We start from the raw sequence: 8,424 nt of genomic DNA on the forward strand, positions 1-8,424 counted from the left end.
CTGAAAGTGGTAGGATGTTTGGTCTCATAAATAGTTTCAGTGAATGGTGAGCTGCAAAAAAAATAAACTGTGGACAATCAGTCCCACACCCAGGCATGCTAGCTTCTACTGCTGAGGGTCCTCAGAGACTGAGGATGATGGGTGCTACTAATAGTAGGTGCCACAACCAGTGCTGAGGAGAGTGATTTGTGTGCCAAAGGCGTGAAAGTCGTAGATGCAGGTTGTTGTTAATGTCTCTGCTGAGCTATCTTGGCCCTGCCTTTGATATGCAATGGGTGTGAGTCATAGCGAGGGCAAGAGCACAGCACTTGCCATATGGAGATCAGTACTCCTCAGGTACTGCAGCTGTTGTCAAAAGCCGCTTCCAAACTCAGCAGTTGGCAGCCCCAGTGACTTTGCAGGAATGTGATAAGCTGCTTACTCACACTGCATACGCCTTTCAGATCTACAGAGGGTGATAAATACCTGCAGGCTGCCAGAGTCTCCTGCCTGCCTGGTGCAAGTACAGATTTCTTCCAGTTACTTACTTATCTCTAGCAATGGCTCTGCACGGTGAGGAAGGGTGGGACGTTTCTCTGCTCTGTAAATTGCTGTCTGGCAGCTGTTCCCCCCAGCTAAAACAGCTGTGAAGACAGATTATTCCTTCATCCTAACCCTAGCTGGGAGACAGACAAAGATAGGCATTTAGGACTTTCTGAAATCAATATTGAGTATCTGCATTTTTCAAGTCTTCTTTCTTGCACTTATAATGCTGTCCTGAAAAAGCCAAAGGAACTGCTCGAGGTGCTTGCACCTTTCTGCAAGTCATTAAAGGCAATTTCAGCTCTCACCACAGCAAGGAGAGAAGCTGAAGTGCGTGATAGTGATGATAGAGTCACTTGTATAAACGGGGACAAGTTTGGATCCACTTATCAGTTTAATATATCCTCCAGCAGAAGCCTGTATGCTCTGAGGACTGTGGGACATGTTAGAACCAAAACAAGAAAAAACAACCCTCAACTCTGCAACTACTGGCACCTTAGCCCAGCTGGTCACCTGGGAGCCTGATTTCTAACATGTGGCAAAACTGCAGCATGTGTCAGATATGCTCTCCCTAGCCAAAAGTTTCACTGCAAGGAAGCAAAATTTTAACCTGCTGAATGTTTGGGCTTTTTTTTTTTTAACTATAAAAGTCATAGTTGTGCCAGTGACCACTCAAAAAATCCTGTCTATTTAGCCCTGAAAGTTAAAGTCTGCCCTGACTTTGAGACTTTAGGAAGAAGGAATCTAAATTAAGATTCTAAATAAGAATTCCTTTCCCACCTCCCAGCCCTTTTGAGGAAATTATTCTGTAGTACAAAGATCTTTTAGTATGAAATCTGTTCTGGAAAACGAAGACCACGAGATGGTGCTCTTGACTCACTCACTGCATGAAGCCAGATTAATTGAGTTCCTTTTGCTGTGTTCACAGATAGCGTATTCCGTTCTCCTCTAACAACTGTAGCTCTAGATCTAGTTACTACAGTCATGGCGAATCAGATTAAATCCACAACTAAAAGAACAAAACCCAAACCTTGAATTCTATTACTGATTTTAACATTTGTTTCAAACATATTTTTATAGGATATGTACACATTTGCTAAACTTAAAAATATACAGGTGCCTAAACATGACTTTTTACTCTCCAGTTGTCTCTATGAGGGTGCTAAGCGGGCAAAGCCGCCACTTTTAAGCAATTGGTGCAAGCTGTCCTATGAAACCATCAATGCAGGTCTGGAGGAAGCAGCAAGCTGAGCTTTGCCTGGGATTGGAAGTGCTCCTGGATGATAGAAGTTTAGTGAACACCTCAACACAACAACACAACAGCTGTGGTGTCACCTTGAAAGTGTCTTCTGGCAGGAGCTAATGGTGCCAACTTGCAAAATATCTAACAGGCACAGCATGCATACATCACTTCTTGTAGCGTGCCTCTACTGTGCTTAGGAAGGACTGGCATATTGAGCTAAAATGCCATTAGCTGAGTGCAAGGACGAACCAGGCCATTACTGTGACAGATGCTTGATTTTTGAAGACACTTGCCACCATGAAAACCACCGTTCTAATATATTTAAAATATGGAGTAGAGGATAAGGAGTTACAGACATGGACAGCTCCTGGATTGTGAGTCTTTACCTAAGGATGTGCAAATTATCAGATCCACTCAATTTTAGTGTAACCTTGTCAGAATGGTTTCTCCTCTGCACTAGTCCATAGGAACTTCAGGACAAAGGTCAAAATATAGTGCTGATATTCCTAACCCAAAGTAAAAGCAGCTAGGCTCTACAAGCCTGCTGGCACAGGCAGAAATAGTTTCTAGGCTCAGATGATGAAACAGACGTTGTAGGGGCTACTGAGATGGTTCAGCTGCAGCTGAGGTTTTGTCCCTTAAGGTTTTATATTGTTCTGCTTTTTGCATTCAGAGCTGCCCTCGCAGTACCTCAGTCCAGCATTCAAACAAGCTGTGTGCTGCCCTGAGCCAGCTGCATGTCAGGGCCAGGCCATGGCCTGAAGAACAGCCCTGAGGATGTCGTCACACAAGTGCATGTCTGGGAAGAGGGAGGGAACCCTGCCCCTGCACTGCCCTATTTCCCACCTCACAAGTGCTGGGTTGGGATGTGCCAGCAGTACTGTTGCCCTTGGCTTGTGTAACTGTGCCAGGCCAGGGCTGAAAAACAAAGACCTCTGGGCATTCGATGTTTCCTTGTAGCCAGACCAAGGCAGTAATGGTTCATGCTGGTTTGGGGTTAAAAAGCCTCTCTGGCTTCATCAGGTCCTCAAGTCAGATTCACACTGAGAGGGCCGGGGGTGTCTCTAACTTAAAGAATTTGCTGTGGGCATGTAAAGGTGGGGCAGCCCCCAGCTGCTGTGCAGAAGGGCTGGGCTCAGGAGACGCTCCTGTGTGTTTCAGGAGGAGGGACGGCTCTTCCAGGACTAACACATGGCAGCTACAGCTTCACACAGGGGACTTGGGATGGGTACAGATGTGGCGGCCACCGCCTCGCAAAACTCCGCTCAGCTTTCTGCCCGTGCCAGCTCTGTGCCCACCAGAGAGCGCAGTGCCCCTGCTCAGCAGGGAGGGAGGCTGCTTCCAGAGGCGCCACTGGAGCTGGCTGATGCATGAATCATAAGACAAACATGATGACACAAGAGCTCTGAGACTTACCTCTTGTGCTTAGTGTCATTTTCTGAGGGTCTACCTTGGCTCAGTTAATTACATTGTACAACGGATTTTTGTTAGTCATATGTAGATCTAATTTTCAAGATTGTCCCTTGGTACCAAATTAGCAGAGAAAACATCAACTGCAATTTGCTTACAAACATTCTTTAAACACCAGCTGCTTGTAAAAATGCATATGATGTTTTTAAATTAAAAAGCTCTGTGTTGCCTTAAAATACTTGCAACAGGCAGCATAATATTTACTCTCTGCAACACATTTACTTATGTACTCAACAACAAAAAATCGGTTTGCCAGTAGGAAAACCAGAAAGTTTGAATAGCTTCATGTCACTTTCTTTCTTTGTGGCACAGCATGGTTGTGTAAAAAATTGTGATGCTAAACTGTAGTAGTAAGAGCCCTCTGAAGGAGTGTAGAAAAACATGTAAACTCTCATTGTTAAAGGTAAGTAAATCAGTGGGAGTACCACAGGACTTCCAGTCTCCCTGTATATGCTTTAGCAATGGTTTTGGCAAAATAAGCAGTTCATGTTTTTTCTGACCTCCTCACTTCTGTTAAATAGCAGTTATATTCTCAGTATTTTTACTTGATATACAAAAGTAAAATATATAGTATAAGACATCTCAATGTCTTACACCACCACCACAGCCCCACCATTCTGCCTTGAATTAACCATGTAGTAGGTAACAAGTACACTTTTCAGTATTTCTATTTATACTCTCAGCATGCTAATGCTCATAGAGCTATTCTCTTATCAGTACTGATAATCTTCACTTTTCTCAACACTCTTGCAAATAGCTTATATCCTGAAGGCTGACTTTCTTAAAAAGATTAAGACAGCTCTTTTACCGTTTAACATATCAGAACAGAAGACATATTCTTTCCTTGGAGTTACAACCAAGAACAAGGTTTTCACTGTTCATGCAGAACCCTTTATTGTCACTATATCAAGGTTTTCACAAAGTTTCTCGTGTAGGTGGTAATTCAATATATTGCATGATGTTTATATGCTAGTCTCAAATACAATTAAAATTCTTTCAGTTTTCCTATCTATACACATTGACACTGAAGCAAATTAAATGCCTTTTTGTACTTATTTTACTGCAGATCAATTTCTTAAATTCTGACAGCTAAAATCAAAGTTATCAGTTGCACATATCTTAGTAAGATTTGTATTTTGTGTTACGTGGTGCTTAAGCAAGCAATGAAACTTCTGGGAATGTGGGGGGTTGACAACAAAAGAAAGATTACTGGCTTAATTCATTGATATTTGAACTTGGATTACTTCATTGATGAAATAATATATATATAGATACAGCTACAGATATACAAAAGAAATGAAATGGTAAAACCAGGCTCAGTTCATGCCTTAAAACCCTTTAAGACCAAGCGAAGATCAGAGAAAACAAATATCTTTATTTTTCTTTCTGATATGAAATTCACCCTTTGAAGCAACTTCTTACTGCAGCTAAGTGATGTACACTTGTACAGCCCTCCTAAGTCTCTATCACATAAGGTTACTGCTTATGCAGCTGATAAAATCAGAAATTTATTCTCCTGTATAGAACCAGGATAAACATTTATCACTGCTAACTGAGCTGAAATAGTTGTCATTCCAAGTGAAAATACCTGTGATTTGACCAGTGGGTTATGCTTCCAAAGTTTAACAGATGATAATTATGGAGAAGATGGTAGAGGGTAAATATTGCTTTTCCTTTGCTATCTTTTCTGAATAAATTAAGTATATGATTTAATATGGGCTTACAAGGACTATAAGCTAAAAAGGAAAAGCCATCAGCAATATTGCTATTTATTTCTGTTTCTTTGATCTTAAATTAGTAGATTCTTTTTCAGAGAAATTATTAAATAAAATTGTAAAGTTAAAAAAATATTTCTGAATGTTTTCATTGCCATATGAACAGAAGTTCTTTCTTACGAACCAACTAAATTTTTATTCAGGGAATAGGGTTCTCCTACTCCAGAGTTATCTGTAAACTTAATTCCTGTAATTGTTCACAGAAAATTTATTCAATTTCGAAACAAAATACTTTACACATAGAAATTAGAATGTCTCTGTAAACTATTGTGCTAGGCCTTAATAGCAACTAGGGACATTATACAATAAATTGTTTTAAAGTACTGAGTTTAGTTTTAATTTGCAGAATTTTAAACTTATATTTTTGACCCTTTTTGAACCTTGACAAGATGTGAAGTGTGTTTTATTAACTTTTTTTAAAATTTATAAGCTTATTAAAATATATAAAGAACATGAAGGATAATACAGGTATATTTTTTTATGTGATAAGCTGCATTTTTGAATGGAGTTTTCAACTTTTTTTTTGCTTTTTCATTACCTCAGATCCTTTCAGAGAAAGGGAGAGAGAAACATTATGCCAGCTCTTTGTTCATTTTGTCTTTTACTTTTATTAGCATTTAACAGAAATTTCTGTGGGAACTATGTTGAAAAGACATCAGTTTTATAAACTTGTTAAGAGCAAATCATGAAAGTATGAAAAATAAAGTATGTATACCATGTCTTTGTCTTTAATGGAAAACATACAAACTAGAAATAATGTGATTTGAGTTTCAATTTGTAATCCAGCTTCCTGGGGTTATAGGGGAAATGCGTGGTTATTATTTATTACACAGCTTAGAATAGTTGGGAAAATGTTTAATCCAGTATCATAAGAGGTATTTGCTTTAAAAAATCAGATTTTAAACAGGTGTGTAAGTGAGAGTGCTCCCTTTCAGGCCACCACAAGTATCACAGTTTGCTGGTAGTGAGGCGTACACTTCGTAGAAAAAGTTTGAAGGCTAAGAAATTAAAAGAAGTCAGCAAATATTTTGGCTACCATCTCCAAGACTTGTTCAAAGCCAGCAAGAAAGCACATAATTTTAAAAATTAACATGGCAGGAAACGTGATCCAAAAGGCTTCTTCTTAAGCTTGCCCTTAAGGGCATGAAAGGAGCTCAATACAGGATTGTGATACACAGCCTACAGGCAAGAAATTGATCCATAAATCTTTGTAAATTAAGCCAGTATTTGTGTTACTGAAAAATGGATTTCATCTGCTGGTGAACTCAGAACACTCATAGGCACGATATATCCTCTGTATTAGCTTAGTTTAGAGATGCTGCTATATTGTATTAGAAGCTGCTGCAAAATTGCCACAAAACCCCCTACTGTATGCATTTTCAATGCCATTCTAGTACTGATGTATTTTGTACGTAATAAATGTTAACTCTGAGGAGGATGAAAAAACATCATGGTAATTTTTGTATTAAACCTTAGTTAGCATGACTTAATTTTAAATTCAGAGTAGTAGTAGAATGTAGGTTTTTTATTCACGCTAAAATTTGAACACCATGAAATGTACCTAGAATATATAATTTGAGAGATTTGAGAGATCTGAGAGATCATAGAATTTGGTCCAGAGAGTATAGGTCATGTCTATAATGAGATTTTCTTTTCTTCTTTACATGTGCTGTGTAGTTTTAAATTTGATTTAAAAGGTAGTGCAATTTTAAAATAGTTGTCTTCTTAATATTTCTCGATTTTCATCACCTTACTCTTGCAATGGTGATGACGAATTTCAATACTTTTCAGAATATTTTAATATCCTTCAAGCTAAGACTTTCTGAGTCAGCACACTCAATCTTTCACAAGGTCACCTTACACAATGACCACATGGGAAAAACTCCAAAAGAAAAAGACTTATTTGCAGAGAAAAGTTTTAGTAAATCTTCCTGCACCCCAGAGAATTCAGAGATGATGAAATGGAACAAAAGTTGCCATCTGGAAGTTTGGTATTTGTTACTTGGGGTCTGCTGGTGTACTGTCCACATCGTGAACGCTTGTGACATAAAACATGCTTTGGCTTGAAGGGGGCCTGAGTTGAAGCCTGGTCCCTCTTTAATTTGCAAGTGCTTTTCAAGAGATTATTTTTGCACATGAAACTAGTCCTCAGATACCTCTTTTGCTTTCAGTATGACTATGTAATGAGGGTGTGTCTGTAGAGCCTTTCTCTTCTTATTTTTCCAGACTCGTGATTTCTCTGCCTATGCTCTGAACAAGCAGGTGACATGATAGGTTCTATCCAAAACCAGGGGTACAACTGAATTAGCACTATCCTGAATGCAGGCTGATGAGTTCAGGATTGTCCCCCAGCTTTGCTCTTTACACTGGTATGACACAGACATGGGCACCATGTGCACCCCATTTCTATTGTGTCCCATCTTTCACACGTGCAGGTGTGAAACTCTCCTGCTCTCAGCTTACAGCACTCTAGCATGCAAAGCTCACAGCAGGAACACTGAAAATCATTCCCTGTTATTTTAACCAAAGACAGGGTTGTAAAAGACTTGCTTCTTCTCTTGGACAGAATCATATTCAGAGCAAAGAAAGGCTGAGTTTTTAAAGAAAATTCCAAGTACTTTTGTACTCCCCCATACCTGGTCAGCCAGAGGCAGGTGGGAACGGGCTGGCAGGGACTGATGCTCCTACAGTGTTTTCCAGCACTGTATAAACATTCCCACAGCAGTGCTTCACTGCTTGGGACACTTCTACTCTAGCAGTGTGGGAAGTGCAACCACTCACCTTCACACCATTGGAACCATGGGGTCCACCTCATCTTCTGAAGCAACTCGAGACTACACTTTTTAATTTGAAAATGCTTAGTATGGATAACATCTTAAAAAAAAAGAACGGAAAAAAAAAAGAATAAAACCAAAACAGTCAATGGTTTAACACCAAACAGAGAAGACAGAACCATCTTCTTACCCACTTTGTGAATGGATGTAAAACAAGGAGGTGAAAGCACATGCACATACAATTCTTGATCTTTGGCCAGGAAAGTTTGCACTCTGTGATTTCCTTGGGGAAGCTCTAACTGATACAAACCTACAGAAATCATTACACTAATGCAGTGATACTTTTCTTTCCTGCTGTGAGGTTGTAAAAAGCGTAAGAGCTCATGCCATCAGTGCCACCCTATTCCCTTGGTACTAAACTTGCCACGATGTCAAATTTGCTATCATGTTAATCTTTTTGTGGTGCCATACCAACCATAGCAGTACCCACACATTCCTCTAAAGTAAGAGTTCTCTGTGAAAGAAGAGGAAGGCAAAGAAAAGGTCATAAAATAAAGTGTGTGCCAAAGATTTTTTCCTGTCCTTAGATATCTGTCATGCATAATGTTTTTCAGTTCTATTTTGCCATGAATTAAAGCAA

Source organism: Sturnus vulgaris, chromosome 3 (assembly GCF_052056855.1).
Source record: "Sturnus vulgaris isolate bStuVul1 chromosome 3, bStuVul1.hap1, whole genome shotgun sequence".
NCBI lineage: Eukaryota > Metazoa > Chordata > Aves > Passeriformes > Sturnidae > Sturnus > Sturnus vulgaris.